This window comes from Salmo salar, chromosome 16 (genome assembly GCF_965601325.2).
Source record: "Salmo salar chromosome 16, fSalSal1, whole genome shotgun sequence".
Classification (NCBI taxonomy): Eukaryota; Metazoa; Chordata; class Actinopteri; order Salmoniformes; family Salmonidae; genus Salmo; species Salmo salar.
In genome coordinates this window covers 53,414,677-53,435,320 of record NC_138306.1, presented here as the reverse complement: position 1 = coordinate 53,435,320, position 20,644 = coordinate 53,414,677, and the positions used below count along the sequence as shown (strand labels likewise).

At 41.1% G+C, this 20,644-nt stretch overlaps 1 non-coding gene across 1 annotated transcript; it reads right to left on the bottom strand.

Annotated features, from left to right (window-relative positions):
• Positions 1–16,908: 16,908 nt before the first annotated feature.
• LOC123727937 (U7 small nuclear RNA) lies at positions 16,909–16,965 on the bottom strand. Its single transcript, XR_006759899.1, has one exon. It is a non-coding gene; the product is annotated as a U7 small nuclear RNA (small nuclear RNA).
• Positions 16,966–20,644: the final 3,679 nt, after the last annotated feature.

Here is a 20,644-nt window from a genome sequence, read left to right as displayed (position 1 = left end):
AAACTCACTTGGTGAAGGCAACAGGACTGAAAACCATTGAATGCAACAATAATGTCTCTGTCGCTAATGAATACATTCATAAGGAGGTAACTACAATTCCCTTGAAAGGCACACTGGGAAATATGCATATATGGTAGAATACATTCTCATGTTGAATAACATGTCCATTCATCCTAAAATTCAAAGTTGAGTAAACATAAAATTCAACTTGAGAATGTATGTTGGTTCAGCTAAAATGCCAAATGTTGAGCAAACTAGAAATTGTATTGCAGCTGGTTTCCTAAATATTGCGATAATGATGATGTGAAGATTTTCGTAGTTGACCAACAAGATATGATCTCACTATGACAAACAGCCTATGTAGGTGTCAATGGTGCGATTTCAACATGTTCAATACGAATCATTTTGTAAATACATGATTCACCACCAACAACACCAACTGGTGTTTTGTGGAGGAAAACAGAGCGGGTCGAGCATAGCGTAAACTCTGTTATCCCCATAAATAGACAGGCTATAAATGTTTTAATTACCATCGTGTTTGTGAAAGTCTCATCTTTCCATAGAGTGGTCATGTTAGTTAGCCCAAACCATTCATATGCTACAGACGTTCTTCGTGAGAAGACCAATTTCTTTGGTTTGACAAACACCGCTGCAGCCCATGTAAAAAACCCCAGATCTTTAGACAGATTTTGATAGGGATTTTTATTGATGATAATTTGTTTGACACACAAGTGCCAAGGAGAGAGGTATCAGGTCACATTTTTACAGTTTCTGATATGACTCAACTAGGGATTGAACACCCAACATCCAATCTCACAGCGGACACTCTAACAAGGCCACTGAGTTGATTTGTAATACTGATTTCACGTAGGATTCATGGCATGTTGCCTGTAAAAACAATTGAGAAAAGTTTATTTCAAACAGTTGGCTATATAAAAGGCAAATGCTGACAAGAAAGAGGTAAAAATATGACATTGCTTTTGCTGGGAAGAAGCAAGAGACATTTAAACTTTGACCCTGTTGTTGAGACTGTTGTCATGGTAACCTGACAGCTGCGTATTCGTAAATCCTCAATTTAAATTCAGACCTTCCACTGCTTTAATTTCTTCACATTCACAACAGTAAGTTACCAGCTTGCCATAGCCTACTTGTAAATAATTTCCTCAAAAACGTTGTCAGATATGTTCTGGTAATTATGAGGTGTCTAGACAAAGACAATTCATTTCTTTATGCAGGTCCTAAGAAACACATGAATAACATGTATTTTCTAATGAATAGAATAGCATATTTTGAATGTTACTGGTCTGTGCAGCCAATTGGCTGCAACATGCAAATTAAATCAATAGTTGTTATTTTGTTCATTAAACAGACAAGACACAATTAGCCTACATTTCCCTACCCTGATCACAGTCAACACACGAGGCCTATATTTTATAGTAAGAATTAATATAATAGAACATAACAGAATAAAATACAAATAACATTTTTTCACCTACAAGTTGAACCGCTGTCATATAACCAAAAAGTGGTATTTTGAAAAAGAGCCCATGTTCTCATTTATTTTGCCATTGAAGCATTATAAATATATATTTATGATCATGTAGAAACATAACAAATCTGACCTGGATTAATGTCTGTAGGATTTCAGAAAGTTGCTTTTTTTTTTATCCACCTTCTCTTCTTGAATACAGATAAACTACAAATCGATAGTAGGTTAAGTTATAAACATATGCATATGAACTCATCATTTATTAGCTAAATATAAGAGCCTATAAATATTTACCTGTCAAAGTCAAGAAAAAAATATGAAATGGCAGTGTGCATTCTCCCAGGCTAAATTTGACAATATTGTGAGAATAGAGAATAGAATAGAACAGCTCAAGGACAGAACTACATACATTTAAATAGAGAGAATTAATGCATAAAAAGCTTTTCTGTGAAGCCTTGTGACTGACAAGTATGGACAACAATAGAATGTTCATGATTTATTGCGAAGACGGTAAGATGAAAGGTGACATTTATACTGAGGGGTTGGCAGAACTTTTGAATACATTACCGCAATCATGACTAGGATCGGTTGGCGAGACTTTCAAATACATTACCGCAATCATGGCTAGGGTCAGTTGGCGGGACTTTTAAATACATTACTGCAATCATGACTAGGGTTGGTTGGCTGAAATAAAAGAAGTCCTACAGGTTTTGTTGCCGGCGATACCTTTCCAAGGCGGCAAAAAGTTTGGCAGCATGGTAAAGTTGGTGGGAAAACGCCTTGGTATGAAAGGTATATAACATCCAAAATCATTATGCAAACGAATGACTTGTTTTTTTCTCCTAATGATAGAGTTATGATCCAGTTCCTCTGAAATTATTCCGGGGGTGTTCAGGAAATTACCCTGATGATTTACGCACAGTTTAGAGCCCAACATATGGTGAGTCAAACTGAACAGAACTTAAGAGCGGGCTGGTGCGGTTGAGAGCTTTGTATTTGTATTTATGCCAAGGCATTACTAGGGTCGGTTGGCGGGACTTTTAAATACATTACCGCAATCATGACTAGGGTTGGTTGGCGGGACTTTTAAATACATTACCGCAAATCATGACTAGGATCGGTTGGCTGACGATCCACGTGTGGATGAAACATGCAGTCTCTTCATAGGGTCCAGCAAAATCAAGGCAGTTATACAATTTTAAAAACATGACAATACATTCACAACAGATTTCACAACACATTAAGTGTGTGCCCTCAGGCTTTGCTTGACATACTGATAGGTTTTTCATACGACTTTCAAACACTGCAGCAGACTTCCTTGTTGATTTTGGATCGAGTTCAGGCATAACAGTGACCTCTCACAGAAGTCCTCCACCGGCAAATATGAGAATCTCCTCGCGTCCTCTCTCCTCGCCTCTTTTTCAAAACCCATTGGAGGAGAAGGTTAGTGGCGAGGGACCTCTGGCTTTCTCATCCAATGGGTTTTGAGAAGGAGGCAAGGAGAGCGGACGCGAAGACTAGGCAATTGAGATTCTCCTCATGACTGTGCTTCTGTTGTGAGTGTGGTAGCGAAACAACCTTTATTTGTTTGTAATTAACATATATTAATATGCATTTCCATTTCCCCTCGACAGTGGAGGAACTGTTCTGCCACTACTTGAAATAATGGTGTGCTTCATCACTATCATCAAAGTCCGCCGAGGCGCACTTAATGGTTTCAGACGGCACTATATCCTCTCTCTTCCGTATTTTTTGTTCGGTGCGGCGATAGAGCAGTGTTTGAACTAGGGCTTACTTCCATATGATACAGGCTGAACATATGATCTAAAGATGCTCAAACCATCAACTATGCAACAACCTTTCAGGGTTATTTAACTTCAGGTTAGATCTACGTGTGGATGAAACATGCAGTCATCAACATTTTACTTTGAACCTCCTGCCATTTTAGATTTACATTTGAAGGTGGAAACGTTGGGGAAAACGTCAACTCAGGAGGGTGTAGCCTGCGGAAGGGGCAGTATCCTGTCAGAAACGATGGATTTCATGTCATCACCACCACAGCAGGGTGACAGAAGTCACCATCCTGTCATGTCCATGGTGAGGCCAGAGCAGAGACAAGGACACGAGGAAAGACAATTTCACCGGCCCCACTGCCTTTACCAAAATGAAACCAAAACGTTCAGTTTTAGAATACTTAAAAATAAAGGTATTAGACTTTTCCTTATGTATTTCAAATATACCTCAAATACATTGTTTTTGGGGTATACATTTCCCACTTCTTTGTACTATTTCATACATAAGTACATTTTGCATTTTTGTTCACATTTATTCACATAACTAGTTTAATTGTGTCCTTACATGACATTATTTTAATAATTAAATTCCCTCACTTACCTTGTGTAACTGGCAGTATAAAGATATAACAGCAGCATACTTTAAAAAAAAGTACCAGGTGCCTCATTTATCAATTGTGCGTAAATGTTTTACTAAATTCTGGCATACATGGATTTTCAAGGATTTGCATGCGCCACAAATTATTAGGATTTATCAAACTGTAGCACTCAACATATACGCATGTTTTTATTGATAAATCAGAAAACGAACGCTACAACCAGATAGGCAAAAATGACAAAATACCATGACGATCAGTGTATCAAAATAAACTACAAAGACTTGTATTTTGTAATGTATTTAATTAAAAAAACATGTATTTTTTATTTTAAAATACATTTACAAGTAGCTGACCAAACAGCAACAACATTCTCAGGAACAGTTTACATAAACGTTTTACTTGCTATGACTGTGATATGTTGGATATGTTGTTGTTTATCTATCTCAAATCAAATCAAATTTTATTGGTCACATACACATGATTAGCAGATGTTATTGCGAGTGTAGCGAAATGCTTATCTTAGTTGAATGCACTGACTGTAAGTCACTCTGGATAAGAGTGTCTGCTAAATGACCAGAATGTACAGTGCATTAGGAAAGTATTCAGATCCCTTGATTTTTCCCACATTTTGTTACCTTACAGCCTTGTTCTAAAATTGATTTAATCGTTTTTTTCCCCCTCATCAATCTACACACAATACCCCATTATGACAAAGCAAAAACAGGTTATTAGACATTTTCGCTATCACATTTACGTAAGTATTCAGACCTTCTACTCAGGACTTTTTTGAAGTACCTTTGGCAGCAATTTTAACCTTGAGTGTTCTTGGGTAGGACGCTACAAGATTAGCACACCTGTATTTGGGGAGTTTCTTCGATTCTTCTCTGCAGATCTGCACAGCTATTTTCAGGTCTCTCCAGAGATGTTCGTTCGGGTTCAAGTCTGGGCTCTGGCTGGGCCACTCAAGGACATTCAGAGACTTGTCCAGAAGCCACTCCTGCGTTGTCTTGGCTGTGTGCTTTGGGTCGTTGTCCTGTTGGAAGGTGAACCTTCGCCCCAGTCTGAGGTCCTGAGCGCTCTGGAGAAGGTTTCATCAAGGATCTGTCTGTACTTTGCTCTGTTTATCTTTGCCTCAATCCTGACTAGTCTCCCAGTCCCTGCCGCTGAAAAACATCCCCACAGGATGATGCTGTCACCACCATGCCAGCGGGATGATGCCAGGTTTCCTCCAGACGTGAAACTTGGCATTCAGGCCAAAGAGTTCAATCTTGGTTTCATCAGACCAGAGAATCTTGTTTCTCATGGTCTGAGAGTCTTTAGGAAAACTCCAGGTGGGCTGTCATGTACCTTTTACTGAGGAGTGGCTTCCGTCTGGCCACTACTAAAAAGGCCTGATTGGTGGAGTGCTGCAGAGATGGTTGTCCTTCTGGAAGATTCTCTCATCTCCACAGGGGAACTCTAGAGCTCTGTCAGAGTGACCATTGGGTTCTTGGTCACCTCCCTTACCAAGGCCGTTCTCCCCCGATTGCTCAGTTTGGCCGGGTGGCCAGCTCTAGGAAGAGTCTTGGTGGTTCCAAACTTCTTCCATTTATGAATGATGGAGGTAACTGTGTTCTTGGGGACCTTCAATGCTGCAGAAATGTTTTGGTACCCTTCCCCAGATCTGTGCCTCAACACAATCCTGTCTTGGAGCTATACGGACAATTCCTTCGACCTCATAGCTTGGTTTTTGCTCTGACATGCACTGTCAACTGTGGGACCTTAATGTGTGTGCCTTTCCAAATCATGTCCAATCAATTGAATTTACCACAGGTGGACTCCAATCAAGTTGTTTTGTTACTACCGGCGCCAACAGAGATGGCCGTCTCGCTTCGCGTTCCTAGGAAACTATGCAGTATTTTGTTTTTTTTATGTATTATTACTTTCATTGTTACCCCAGGAAATCTTAGGTTTTATTACATACAGTCGGGAGGAACTATTGGATATAAGAGCAACGTCAACTCACCAACATTACGACCAGGAATATGACTTTCCCGAAGTGGATCCTCTGTTTGGCCTACCACCCAGGACAATGGATCGGATCCCAGCCGATCCCCGATCCCAGTGACCCTAAACAACGACGCCGTAGAAGAAGGTGCAGACGGAGCGGTCTTCTGGTCAGGCTCCGTAGACGTCGCGCACCGCTCCCGAGCATACTACTCGCCAATGTCCAGTCTCTTGACAACAAGGTAGACGAAATCCGAGCAAGGGTAGCATTCCAGAGAGACATCCGAGACTGTAATATTCTTTGTTTCACGGAAACATGGCTCACTCGAGACACGCTATCTGAGTTGGTACAGCCACCTGGTTTCTTCATGCATCGCGCCGACAGAAACAAGCATCTCTCTGGTAAGAAGAAGGGCGGGGGTGTATGCCTTATGATTAACGAGACATGGTGTGATCATAACAATATACAGGAACTCAAGTCCTTTTGTTCACCTGACTTAGAATTCCTCACTATCAAATGCCGACCACATTATCTACCAAGAGAATTCTCTTCGATCATAATCACAGTCGTGTATATACCCCCCCAAGCAGACACATTGACGGCCCTGAAAGAACTTCATTGGACTCTATGTAAACTGGAAACCACATATCCTGAGGCTGCATTTATTGTAGCCGGGGATTTTAACAAAGCTAATCTGAAAACAAGGCTCCCCAAATTCTATCAGCATATCGATTGTGCTACCAGGGGTAGCAAAACCCTGGATCATTGTTATTCTAACTTCCGCGACGCATATAAGGCCCTCCCCCGCCCTCCCTTCGGAAAAGCTGACCACGACTCCATTTTGTTGCTCCCAGAATATAGACAGAAACTAAAACAGGAAGCTCCCGCCCTCAGGTCTGTTCAACGCTGGTCCGACCAATCAGATTCCACGCTTCAAGATTGCTTCGATCACGTGGACTGGGATATGTTCTGCATTGCGTCGAACAACAACATTGACGAATACGCTGATTCGGTGTGCGAGTTCATTAACAAGTGCATCGGAGATGTTGTACCCACAGCGTCTATTAAAACATTCCCCAACCAGAAACTGTGGATTGATGGCAGCATTCGCGCAAAACTGAACGCGTGAACCACTGCTTTTAATCAGGGCAAGGTGACCGGAAACATGACCGAATACAAACAGTGTAGCTATTCCCACCGCAAGGCAATCAAACAAGCTAAGCGTCAGTATAGAGACAATGCGGAGTTGCAATTCAACGGCTCAGACACGAGAGGTCTGTGGCAGGGTCTACAGTCAATCACGGACTACAAAAGAAAAACCAGCCCCGTCGCGGATCACGAAGCCTTGCTCCCAGACAGACTGATCAACTTTTTTGCTGGCTTTGAGGACAATACAGTGCCACTGACACGGCCCGCTACCAAAACCTGCGGGCTCTCCTTCACTGTAGCCAACGTGAGTAAAACATTTAAACGTGTTAACCCTCGCAAGGCTGCAGGCCCAGACGGCATCCCCGGCCGCGTCCTCAGAGCATGCGCAGACCAGCTGGCTGGTGTGTTTACTGACATATTCAATCAATCCTTATCCCAGTCTGCTGTCCCCACATGCTTCAAGAGGGCCACCATTGTTCCTGTTCCCAAGAAAGCTAAGGTAACTGAGCTAAATGACTACCGCCCTGTAGCACTCACTTCCGTCATCATGAGGTGCTTTGAGAGACTAGTCAAGGACCATATCACCTCCACCCTACCTGACACCCTAGACTCACTCCAATTTGCTTACCACCACAATAGGTCCTCAGACGACGCAATCGCCATCACACTGCACACTGCCCTAACCCATCTGGACAAGAGGAATACCTATGTAAGAATGCTGTTCATCGATTACAGCTCAGCATTTAACACCATAGTACCCTCCAAACTCGTCATTAAGCTCGAGACCCTGGGTCTCGACCCCGCCCTGTGCAACTGGGCCCTGGACTTCCTGACAGGCCGCCCCCAGGTGGTGAGGATAGGTAACAACATCTCCACCCCGCTGATCCTCAACACTGGGTCCCCACAAGGGTGCGTTCTCAGCCCTCTACTGTACTCCCTGTTCACCCATGACTGCATGGCCATGCACGCCTCCAACTCAATCATCAAGTTTGCAAACGACACTACAGTGGTAGGCTTGATTACCAACGTCAACGAGACGGCCTACAGGGAGGAGATGAGGGCCCTCGGAGTGTGGTGTCAGGAAAATAACCTCACACTCAATGTCAACAAAACAAAGGAGATGATCGTGGACTTCAGGAAACAGCAGAGGGAGCAGCCCCCTATCTACATTGACGGGACAGTAGTGGAGAGGGTGGAGAGTTTTAAGTTCCTCGGCGTACACATCACGGACAAACTGAAATGGTCCACCCACACAGACAGCGTGGTGAAGAAGGTGCAGCAGCGCCTCTTCAACCTCAGGAGGCTGAAGAAATTCGGCTTGTCACCAAAAACACTCACAAACCTTTACAGATGCACAATCGAGAGCATCCTGTCGGGTTATATCGCCGCCTGGTACGGCAGCTGCTCCGCCCATAACCGGAAGGCTCTCCAGAGGGTAGTGAGGTCTGCACAACGCATCACCGGGTGCAAACTACCTGCCCTCCAGGACACCTACACCACCCGATGTCACAGGAAGGCCAAAAAGATCATCAAGGACAACAACCACCCGAGTCATTGCCTGTTCACCCCGCTATCATCCAGAAGGCGAGGTCAGTACAGGTGCATCAAAGCGGGGACCGAAGACTGAAAAACAGCTTCTATCTCAAGGCCATCAGACTGTTAAACAGCCATTACTAACATTGAGTGGCTGCTGCCAACATACTGACTCAACTCCACCCACTTTAATAATGGTAAAATTGATGTAATCAATTTATCACTAGCCACTTTATATTATATAATGTTTACTTACCCTACATTACTCATCTCTTAAGTATATACTGTACGCTATACCATCTACTGCATCTTGCCTATGCCGTTCGGCCATCACTCATTTATATATTTTTATGTACATATTCGTATTCATTCCTTTACACTTGTGTGTATAAGGTAGTTGTTGTGAAATTGTTAGGTTATATTACTTGTTAGATATTACTGCATGGTCGGAACTAGAAGCACAAGCATTTCGCTACACTTGCATTAACACCTGCTAACCATGTGTGTGACAAATAAATTTGATTTGATTTAAAGTTGTAGAAACATCTCTAAGATGATCAATGGAAACAGGATGCACCTGAACTCAATTTCGATTCTCATAGCAAAGGGTCTGAATAATTATGTAAATTAGCTGCGAAGCCCAGTGAATGTTATCATTGGCCTTGTTTCAGTGCAGAGCTCTGTCGTGTCTTTGGCATCATTAAAAGTGAAGACTAATTTTATCAAATCAATTCTCTGTAATTATTATTACGTGATTAAACTAATCATGTAAATGTAATTAACTAGGAAGTCGAGGCACCAATGAAAATTTTCAGATTACGAAGTTATAATTTTCCGAATATAACTCTTCAGGTATTTTAATATCTGATCAGTTAGTCTTCTTATTAATGAATTATTCTTCACCTCACATCAGTCTCATTCCAAAAGTTGTAAATTGTTGGTTATCTGATTGAACCCAGCCTTTACTATGAATCATCCATACACCAATTGGCTTAATAATTTATTTACTAACTAAATAATCACAGACATGCATAAACAAAGAACAGTAGATCTGTTACTAACAGATGATAGGGAAGATTCCCTAGTGGGCTAAGCCGATATGACGGCTTGGTGGACAAAGGGAAGGGGGTGTGGACGGAGAGAGAGCGGGAAAGACAAAAGTGGTCACTACACACAATTGATAATTATATTAATTGAAATGCTAATCCTTTGCACATGAACACTCACTCATTCAGGAAAAATCCGGTCCGTCTGCTGGAGAGTTCATCCGAGTCTCTATCTCTCTCTTTCTTTTTATGCGAAGATCAAAGTCTTTCGTGGTTAGATGGATACTTCAGAGTACCATTCAGAAATGTTCTCATAGAATAGATTTTTCAGCTGTTGTCAGTAATCGCGTCCCAGGTTTACATAATTTCTAGCTGCAGACTAGTAATTAGTATCTAAGATTTACTCTTATTCTGTAGTGATCGATAGTCTAAGAGTTTAACCATTTCCAGCCGTGTAGCCAATGCTCCACGTGGTATGGTTAGGAATTCAATAACCATTCGCAATCACAGCTGACGCTGTGGATTTGCTTAGTCTAAACTCAAACCTGTGCCACCTCAGCTGACACCGAGGTATGTGGTCTAAAGAGGCTTTCCTCAGGAGGGGGTTTTACATATACTTTTTAATTTAGTTAATTTAGCAGACGCTCTCATTAGATTTTGGGTTCTTAAGAAAAAATGTGGGTCCCCAGAAATTTGGCCTGGAAACATTTCTATAGGCTATGCAATTGCGTGAGATAACAGTGCTGGCCTCTACTAAAATAGGATGATCCCATCAGCTTTCTATAGGCTAGGCCTACTATATTTATTTATCAACTTTTCTAATATTAAGCACATTGCTTATCTTTACAACAGGAGTATAGCCTACCTGGCTGGCATGAAAATGAAACACGGGAAAATTGTCTTCCATTCACTATGTCAGTGCATAGATTACATGTATTTTTTCCCCTGCCCCTGTTTCGAGACAGGTGATGATAATGGTCCATTCTTAATCAAAACAAATTTCACACATATATTATTTAGTGTATGTACAGTAAAGACCAGATTAAATCAAGAATAGTCTGATGGGTGACAACATTGGCCTATCACTTGTGAATGATATAGAAGCAATGCCTTTTTTTGAGACTTTTCCGAATCACAGTCGCACACCTCATGTAGCCCAAAGGCCTATATGTTTTGATAAGGTTTGTATCACAACTAAAGTGGCCAAATAACTTACAATTAAGCACATTAATCTGCTTTACAAGGGGTGTAGAGCCTAACTGGCGAGTGAGTTTCAAGTTTGGGGAAGATAATTTTCACCATATAAATGCACCTTTATAATAAAAGCATTACATGCATAATCACATTTTCGGTCACTTTTGATAATGGTGTTTTCCTGCTAATGGAATATTTGCGCTTAACCTGTTGGGTCTAGGGGGCAGCATTTGCACGTCTGGATAAAAAAAATGTACTCGATTTAATCTGGTTACTAATCCTACCCAGTAACTAGAATATGCATATACTTATTATATATGGATAGAAAACACTCTAAAGTTTCCAAAACTGTTTGAATGGTGTCTGTGAGTATAACAGAACTCATTTGGCAGGCAAAACCCTGAGACATTTTCTGACAGGAAGTGGATACCTGATGTGTTGTATTGACTTTAAACCTATCCCATTGAAAAACACATGGGTTTAGGAATATTTTGGCACTTCCTATTGCTTCCACTAGATGTCACCAGCCTTTACAAAGTGTTTTGAGTCTTCTGGAGGGAGATCTGACCGAACAAGAGCCATGGAACGATGATGTCCCATTAGACACCTGGCGCGCTAGTTCATGTTGGGTACCCTCGTTCCAATACGTTATAAAAGAGTATGCATTCGTCCACCTTGAATATTATTCATGTTCTGGTTAAAAAAGGCCCTAATGATTTATGCTATACAACGTTTGACATGTTTGAACGAACGGAAATATATTTTTTCCCCTCGTTCATGACGAGAAGTCCGGCTGGCTTACATCATGTGCTAACGAGACGGAGATTTTTGGACATAAATGATGAGCTTTTTTGAACAAAACTACATTCGTTATGGACCTGTGATACCTGGAAGTGACATCTGATGAAGAGAATCAAAGGTAATGGATTAGTTACATAGTATTTTCGATTTTAGATCTCCCAACATGACGTCTAGTCTGTATCGCAACGCGTATTTTTCTGGGCGCAGTGCTCAGATTATTGCAAAGTGTGATTTCCCAGTAAGGTTATTTTTAAATCTGGCAAGTTGATTGCGTTCAAGAGATGTAAATCTATAATTCTTTAAATGACAATATAATATTTTACCAATGTTTTCTAATTTTAATTATTTAATTTGTTACGCTGACTTGACTGCCGGTTATTGGAGGGAAACGATTTCCTCAACATCAATGCCATAGTAAAACGCTGTTTTTGGATATAAATATGAACTTGATAGAACTAAAAATGCATGCATTGTCTAACATAATGTCCTAGGAGTGTCATCTGATGGAGATTGTAAAAGGTTAGTGCATCATTTTAGCTGGTTTTATGGTTTTGGTGACCCTGTCTTTGACTTGACAAAACATTACACACAACTCTTGTAAATGTACTGTCCTAACATACTCTAAATTTATGCTTTCGCCGTAAAACCTTTTTGAAATCGTAAAACGTGGTTAGATTAAGGAGATGTTTATCTTTCAAATGGTGTAACATAGTTGTATTTTTGAAAATTTTGAATTTTGACATTTATTTGGATTCAAATTTGCCGCTCTTGAAATGCACCTGCTGTTGATGGAGTGCACCACGGGTGGCACGCTAGCGTCCCACCTAGCCCCAAGAGGTTTTAAAGCCTACTGCCATGTGCGCATTGCTACGCTTATAATGTGAAGAAATCGCCTAATCGTTTATCAACATTTTAAGCTAAACGTTCTGATCTGTTGCATCAGGCTCATTGCGTAAAACTGTTTTTTTTTTATACTGGTTGTTGTATTAATTTGGGATCTATCGCATTCCACAACTGGCCCAGACTATGTTTGGAATATTTATTTCAGGCACAGAATAGAATAAGTCAACTTTTGTACTATAGGGGGTAGTAGATTGACATAGGCTAGTGCTTTTGCTATTCATCTTGTTGGCTGACGAAAAGTAAATGTAGCCAGTTCAATCAATATCTTCAATATGCACCTCGGAATTGGATAAGGAAGTCCCAGAAGTGTCTATATTCACTTGTAGCCTGTGAAATTCCGTGAAATTCATGGTATTATCAAGTGTTTTATCAAGTGTATTGTCAAGTGTTTGTCAAATTGTGAATGAGAGACTGATGAAGTCAATCAAATTCAAATGTTTTTATAAAGCCCTTCCTACATCAGCTGATGTCACAAAGTGCTGTACAGAAACCCAGCCTAAAAACCACAAACAGCAGGCAATTTTTTAATTTTTTTATTTCACCTTTTATTTAACCAGGTAGGCTAGTTGAGAACAAGTTCTCATTTACAACTGCGACCTGGCCAAGATAAAGCAAAGCAGTGTGACACAGACAACAACACAGAGTTACACATGGAGTAAACAATAAACAAGCCAATAACACAATAAACAAGTCAATGATACAGTAGAAAAAAAAGAAAGTCCATATACAGTGTGTGCAAAAGGCATGACGAGGTAAAACAATAAATAGGCCATAGGAGCGAATAATTACAATTTAGCAGATTAACATTGGAGTGATAAATGAGCATATGATGATGTGCAAGTAGAAATACTGGTGTGCAAAAGAGCAGAAAAGTAAATAAAAACAGTATGGGGATGAGGTAGGTAGATTGGGTGGGCAATTTACAGATGGACTATGTACAGCTGCAGCAATCGTTTAGCAGCTCAGGTAGCTGATGTTTGAAGTTGGTGAGGGAAATAAAAGTCTCCAACTTCAGCGATTTTTGCAATTCGTCCCAGTCACTGGCAGCAGAGAACTGGAAGGAAAGGCGGCCAAATGAGGTGTTGGCTTTGGGGATGATCAGTGAGATATACCTGCTGGAACGTGTGCTACGGGTGGGTGTTGTTATCGTGACCAGTGAACTGAGATAAGGCGGAGCTTTACCTAGCATAGACCTATAGATGACCTGGAGCCAGTGGGTCTGACGACGAATATGTAGCGAGGGCCAGCCAACTAGAGCATACAGGTCGCAGTGGTGGGTGGTATAAGGTGATTTGGTAACAAAACGGATGGCACTGTGATAGACTGCATCCAGTTTGCTGAGAAGAGTAATGGAAGCTATTTTGTAGATGACATCACCGAAGTCGAGGATCGGTAGGATAGTCAGTTTTACTAGGGTAAGTTTGGCGGTGTGAGTGAAGGAGGCTTTGTTGCGAAATAGAAAGCCGATTCTAGATTTGATTTTGGATTGGAGATGTTTAATATGAGTCTGGAAGGAGAGTTCACAGTCTAACCAGACGCCTAGGTATTTATAGTTGTCCACACATTCTAGGTTGGAACCGTCCGTGGTGATGCTAGTTGGGCGGGCAGGTGCGGGCAGTGAACGATTGAAAAGCATGCATTTGGTTTTACTAGCGTTTAAGAGCAGTTGGAGGCCACGGAAGGAGTGTTGTATGTCATTGAAGCTCGTTTGGAGGTTTGTTAACACAGTCTCCAATGAAGGGCCAGAAGTATACAGAATGGTGTCGTCTGCGTAGAGGTGGATCAGGGAATTGCCCACAGCAAGAGCGACATCATTGATATATACAGAGAAAAGAGTCGGCCCGAGAATTGAACCCTGTGGTACCCCCATAGACTGCCAGAGGTCCGGACAACATGCCCTCCGATTTGACACACTGAACTCTGTCTGCAAAGTAGTTGGTGAACCAGGCGAGGCAGTCATTAGAAAAACCAAGGCTATTGAGTCTGCCGATAAGAATACGGTGATTGACAGAGTCGAAAGCCTTGGCCAGGTCGATGAAGACGGCTGCACAGTACTGTCTTTTATCAATGGCGGTTATGATATCGTTTAGCACCTTGAGTGTGGCTGAGGTGCACCCGTGACCAACTCGGAAACCGGATTGCACAGCGGAGAAGGTACGGTGGGATTCTAAATGGTCAGTGATCTGTTTATTAACTTGGCTTTCAAAGACTTTAGATAGGCAGGGCAGGATGGAAATAGGTCTGTAACAGTTTGGGTCTAGGGTGTCACCTCCTTTGAAGAGGGGGACGACCGCGGCAGCTTTCCAATCTTTAGGGATCTTGGACGATATGAAAGAGAGGTTGAACAGGCTGGTAATAGGGATTGCAACAATGGCGGCGGATAGTTTTAGAAAGAGAGGGTCCAGATTGTCTAGCCCAGCTGATTTGTACGGGTCCAGGTTTTGCAGCTCTTTCAGAACATCTGCTATCTGGATTTGGGTGAAGGAGAAATGGGGAGGCTTGGGCGAGTAGCTACTTTTTTCAAATAATCATTAGAGTCGCATGCAATGTATTAAAAATCAAAACATATAGCCCAACATTCAACCTGCCCAGGGACTGCGGTTGAAAATTAGCCGGCTGGCTAAAACCGGCACTTTTACTGAAACGTTGATTAATGTGCACTGTCCCTGTAAAAATAAAATAAACTCAAAATAAACTCAAACATTTGTATCACAACTAAAGTTACATAAATAACTCTAAATGAAGCATATAGGAGGGCTTGTTTCTTTGTTAACCGCTCAACACAGAATAGCTGTATGTGCACACTCCCTCAAATCATTTGGAGAAAATATCCTTTCTATTTTATTAAATTGTATTTTTTTTATTTAACTAGGCAAGTCAGTCAAGAACAAATTCTTATTTATAATGACGGCCTACCCAGGCCAAACGACACCCTATGGGACTCCCAATCACAGCCGGTTGTGATACAGCCTGGAATTAAACCAGGGTCTGTAGTGACGCCTCTTGCACAGAGATGCAGTGCCTTAGACTGCTGCACCACTCTGGAGCCCATATATATATATATATATATATATATATATATAGTATTCTTCATACTATAATATAAAATAATTCCACGGAATTCTAACCAAATCTTGTCTGCTAAATGAACTAGTGTAGCCCACAGCCATATGGCATAGCCAGATCAGTACCTAACATAAGGACGACTCAGAGTATGCTCTTCTGTTCTTCTGAAATAGACTACATTGTCTGTACATCATCTTTCTTTAGACCTGTCTAAAATAAATAATGGATTTATCGTGAAGGTGTAAGCTATGTAACATGGATTTATTAGACTTTTTCTTAAATGTAGTTGTTTCCAAAAGTCTGCATCAGTGGCTTGTGGAAGCCAGGAGATGCTAAATGTGTTTATGTTAATTAACGGTCAATTTACCGTCGCGGATATCATGTTACCAAAAGGTGTCCCAAAAAAATTCCACTACTCCCACGTGCATGCGCGCACGTAGATCAGTGAAGCTTCTAGTAACCATGACTGGAGAAAAAGTCTGCAACTCTCACTGAGGGTTGGCTCTTAATGAATACAAAATACTTTGCCATATAAATGACAAATGGTCATGTCATGTAACTTGTTACTTGATTCCAAGTATACGATGTTAGTTGAGACAAATGGAGGCATAAAAGGTCATCATGACACTTATTAACATTCAATAGTCCAGGAGGGCTGAGAACACCTGTTGGACGTGACCATATTGTTATTCATCAAGAGGATCTAGACTACAGGACAGCACCCAAGTATCACGAAATGACACCTTCTCCTCTGGCTCCATTGCTACTCAAATGAGAAAACTGAGTGGATAAAAGACACCCGCTGCCTTTGAAATTATACACAGTGTTTAAACGTTATATAATTGGCAGATCACTAAACAGGTACTCAACATCCCAATTGTCATTTTTATGATACAACATTTAGGTGGCTTCTTTGTGGAGCACAAACCACACTCAGACAGCTACGAAGGGTATGATTAGCAACTTGTCCATTGTCGTGCTATACCCGCATAAAAAAATACTATAGTGTACTTCAGGACACAACACGGAGTGCCCGAACACAGCTGTTAGCTGTGGTATATTGGGCATATTGTGTGTTATTGTTATTATAAACTGGTTACCAATGTAATTAGAAAAGTGTTTTGTCATACTCGTGTCAGCCAATCAGCATTCAGGGCTCGAACCAATCCAGTTTACAATATGGTATGAATACTGTCGTAATACTACTGTATAGGTATATATTATAGTATTCACTGAAGTGTACTTGCTGATTTTTCTGTATTTCATGTAGTATGTTTGCATGCTGTAGTATTTACAGTTTACTGTAGTAAAATTGTGTTTTTGTTCTATTATTTTTTTATATAAAAGGGTAGGCTTTCTCCTTGAGGAAACCTACTGGACAAATACCAAAAGAGCACATTTTCTATAACCTAGGTGGGATGGACTGGAGACTAAACAGCCTGAACTTGTGTAAAATCATTATAAAAAGTTCTAACCTGTAGGTTTCTCACTCATGGGTGGCACACATTTGGATATGGGGGAGGGGAATGGGTGGGGTATATGCAAACTAAATACTGTACTATTACTACGCTGTAAACCCCAACCCCATTTTTAACTCAAATACTTCTAGTAAGTTGAACTCGAAGTCAATGAAAAGTCTTTATTACTTAAATATGTATGTGGTACTGACTCAAAACTAAATTAGAAGTCACACCAACTAAAATGTTTTAAGATATGATAACAAATACACTTTTTTTCCCGGCATGCTCTACTGCAGGTTGATAAAAAAAAAATCTGTGTTTTTACATTGAGTGATTGATTGATTACTCTTATTTTACACAAAATCAAATCAAATCAAATGTATTTATATAGCCCTTCTTACATCAGCTGATATCTCAAAATGCTGTACAGAAACCCAGCCTAAAACCCCAAACAGCAAGCAATGCAGGTGTAGAAGCACGGTGGCTAGGAAAAACTCCCTAGAAAGGCCAAAACCTAGGAAGAAACCTAGAGAGGAACCAGGCTATGAGGGGTGGCCAGTCCTCTTCTGGCTGTGCCGGGTGGAGATTATAACAGCACATGGCCAAGATGTTCAAATGTTCATAAATGACCAGCATGGTCAAATAATAATAATCATAGTAGTTGTCGAGGGTGCAACAAGTCAGTAACACAAGAGTAAGTGTCAGTTGGCTTTTTCATAGCCAATCTTTGAGAGTATCTCTACCGCTCCTGCTGTCTCTAGAGAGTTGAAAACAGCAGGTCTGGGACAGGTAGCACGTCCGGTGAACAGGTCAGGGTTCCATAGCTGCAGGCAGAACAGTTGGAACTGGAGCAGCAGCACGGCCAGGTGAACTGGGGACAGCAAGGAGTCATCAAGCCAGGTAGTCCTGAGGCATGGTCCTAGGGCTCAGGTCCTCCAAGAGAGAAAAAGAAAGAAAAAGAGAAAGAGAGAATTAGAGAGAGCATATTTAAATTCACACAGGACACCGGAAAAGACAAGAGAAATACCCCAGATGTGACAGACTGACCCTAGCCCCCCGACACATAAACTACTGCAGCATAAATACTGGAGGCTGAGACAGGAGGGGTCAGGAGACACTGTGGCCCCATCCGATGAAACCCCCGGACAGGGCCAAACAGGTAGGATATAACCCCACCCACTTTGCCAAAGCACAGCCCCCACACCACAAAGATAAATAACATAGTTTTTTTCTAATAATTTAGTTCAAATTTTTTGCACCCATTACTGAAATGGTTGTTCCGGTTTAAATGGTTTAAGTAATCGCCTCATACTTCACCCAAGCCTGGCAGTTATTATGAATACAAGTTGTGAGTGAATACAAATTTCAACTGTAGTGTAATTTAACTCTAGTGTGATTCCAATAGGAATTACACATCACTTTGCAAGCAAGCATAAAATTCTGTCTGGAAGATTGCTGGAAAACTTTTAACCAGGATTTTTTGAAACCCAGGATTTAGAGAAAGTTGCCAGTATTTTGTGACTCTACTTGCAGGCCTGAAAGCCATGAATAAAACTAGGGCTCAAAATAAGTCCTTATGACATATCCAGTATATTGTCATAAAGAGTTTAATTAAAATGTTGACATTTACTCAGGAAATCACTTGGTGATGGCCACAGGATGGGAAAGGAATTCAATTCAGTCTCTAACAAATACAGCCATGGGTGGTAACTCTACAATTCACTTGAAAAGGCAAGACACGCTGGGATATTATATTGGAGGCGTGGCTTAGCGGGGGCATTACTCAAAACAGTAGAACTGATACAACACAAATCTGGATGCCCTACAGCAGCATTTCCCAAACCTGGTCCTTGGGACCCCAAAGGGTGCACGTTTTGGTTTTTCCCCTAACACTACACAGCTGATTCAAATAATACATTAATCATCAAGCTGTGTAGTGTTAGGGCAAAAACATGCACCTCTTGGGGTCCCAAGGACCGAGTTTGGGGATACCCTGAATGTAAAGATTATCTACACACAAAAAGCTTATTTCTCTAAAATGCACAAATTTGTTAATATCCCTGATAGTGAGCATTTCTCCTTTGCCAAGATAATCCATCCACTTGACAGGTGTGGCATATCAAGAAGCTGATTGAGGAGCATGATTATTACACAGGTGCACCTTGTGCTGGGGACAATAAAAGGCCACTCTAAAATGTGCAGTTTTGTCACACAGCACAATGCCAGAAATGTCTCAGGTTTTGAGGGAGCGTTAATTTCTCTATGTTAGTTTAGATCATTTGGCAGTACATCCAACCTGCCTAAACCGCAGACCACAGGTAACCACGCCAGCCCAGAACCTCCATTTCTGGCCTCTTCACCTCCACTTCCTGCCAATATCTAGCAACTTTGCAGGATATGTAGGTGCTGTTGTAGGCCCTCCTTGGTTGAGGACAGCATTAACAAAAAAACAGAGATAACTAGGATGCTATTTGGCGCTTAACAGAGAGTACACACTGGCAGAACACCTGACCACTGTGACTGACCCAAAATTAAGGAAATCTTTGGCTATGTACAGACTCAGTGAGCATATCCTTGCTATTGAGAAAGGCTGCCGTAGGCATACCTGGCTCTCAAGAGAAGACAGGCTATGTGCAAACTGCCCACAAAATGAGGTAGAAACTGAGCTGCACTTCCTAACCTCCATCCAAATGTATGACCATATTAAAGACACACATGTCCCCCAGATTACACAGATCCACAAAGAATTCAAAAACAAACCCAAATTTGATAAACTCCCATATCTACAGGGTGAAATACCACAGTGCGCCATCACATCAGCAAGATTTGTGACCTGTTGCCACAAGAAAAAGGCAACCAGTGAAGAACAAACACCATTGTAAATACAACCCATATTTATGTTTATTTATTTCCCTTTTGAACTTTAACTATTTGCTCATTGCAACACTGTATATAGACGTAATATGACATTTGAAATGTCTTTATTCTTTTGGAACTTCTGTGAGTGTAATGTTTACTGTTAATTTTCATTGTTTATTTCAATTTAGGTTATTATCTACTTCACTTGATTTGGCAATGTTAACATATGTTTCCCATTAAATTGAATTGAGAGAGTGAGGAGAGAGAGAGAGAGAGAGAGATTGTATTTTGGAATTTGTGTTTATTAGGGATCCCCATTATCTGATGCCAAGGAAGCAGCTACTCTTCCTAGGGCCCAAACACCACTACATATCTACAATACAAAATGTATAATACCACCAACAACAAAAAAGAAAGAGAGAGAGAGAGAGACTTATTATTATTTTCATATTGTAAATATCCAAAGTAAGCTTTGGCAGTATGTACATTGTTACGTCATGCCAATAAAGCAAATTGAATTGAATTGAGAGAGAGGAGGAGAGAGAGGAGAGAGAGAGGAGGAGAGAGAGAGAGAGAGAGAGAGGAGAGAGAGAGAGAGAAAGGATGGAGACAGAGAGCAAGAGAGAGAGAGAAAGTAAGGAAGGAGAGCGAGAGGGAGAGAGGAAGGAGAGAGAGGAAGGAGAAAGTGATAGAGAAAGAGAGAGAGAGGAAAGAGAATGGAGAGAGAGAGAGAGAGAGAAAGGAGAGAGCGAAAGAGATGAGAGA